The sequence below is a fragment of the Leuciscus leuciscus genome (genome assembly GCF_965113295.1).
Source record: "Leuciscus leuciscus genome assembly, chromosome: 3".
Taxonomy (NCBI): domain Eukaryota; kingdom Metazoa; phylum Chordata; class Actinopteri; order Cypriniformes; family Leuciscidae; genus Leuciscus; species Leuciscus leuciscus.
In genome coordinates this window covers 8213929-8215290 of record NC_138727.1, presented here as the reverse complement: position 1 = coordinate 8215290, position 1362 = coordinate 8213929, and positions in this window count along the sequence as shown.

Below are 1362 nucleotides of genomic sequence, written 5' to 3'. Positions count from 1 at the left end.
GGCTAGAAAGACACAAGGCGTTCCGGTCAGCCGGCTCTGTGTGTGAATTGATCATTAAACACATCAGTTTAATGAAGCAAACTTGCACCTACATGAAAACAACAAGGCAGATGAAACACATCCGTGAAGACACACAAACCCTGATGCTTGTTTGGGTTTCAGAGACTTACACATGCACCTGCACATAGAGACAAACACCAATGGCTACACACACACACACACACACACACACACACACACACGCTTAGACGTATAATCAGAGCATTTAGACGTGTGATCTAACTAACCTAATGTGACTGTCAGAGTCTAAAAAACATCCCTAGACACACTTAACAAAGTGAATCATTTACTTAAACACCCACTGGTGCTAGCCATTAACACACACACATGCACTAACCGTCAGCATCAATCTTACACATGGACATAAGTATACCTTTAGTGTTTGGGGTCACTGTTCACATTAGCAGTACTTTATTTGACAGTGTGGAAGGAGTATTTGCAATCTAATTTCTTTGAAAATGCACCACAATTGACCCATGATAAAGTTAATTAGTAAAAAAAAAAACTGTTTTCAAGAGTATTTCTTTCTAGTATGTCATTTTATTTTGGCCTTGGCAGTTTTAAATGATGGCAGTGTAAATGTTTCCGGTGACTTTTTGTCTCTCATTGAGTTATTTATTATATTGATACTATATTTTTCACAGTATTTAATGCTTTGAAAAGTGTATGGCGGATAAGAATTTGCTCTTATGTTCACCAAGGTCGTATTCATTTGATCAAAAATACAGTAAACAGTGATATTGTCAAATGTTATTGCAATTTAAAATACATGTTTTCTATTTTCATATGTTTTTTTTTAGTAACTTATGAGGACAAAGCTGAATTTTCAGCATTATTACTCCAGTATTCAGTGTCACATGATCCTTCAGAAATCATTCTAATATATGGATTTGCTGCACAGGAAAAATGTCTTATTATTGTTGACTTGTTGTTAAAAACAGTAATAATTTGAGGAAACTGTGATACCCTTTTTTTTCCAGGATTTTTTGATAGAAAGTTCAAAAGAACAGCATTTATTTGAAAGAAATAACAGGTAAAAGTCTTTATCCGTTTACTGCATCTTTGAATAAAAGTATTAAAGTATAAGAATCTATCTAAACCTAATACTTTGGACCCCCCCCCCCCCCCCCCCCCATTTATTATTAATGTAATGCAAAATAATAATTATTACCCTCATTACTGCAATGCAAAAAAAAGAAACAAATAAATATATAGTAGTATTTATTGCGCTGTCTTTAAAAAAAATCATTGTACAGTATTACAGTAATGAGAATCTAATGAGAATCCACACATAGAAAAAGA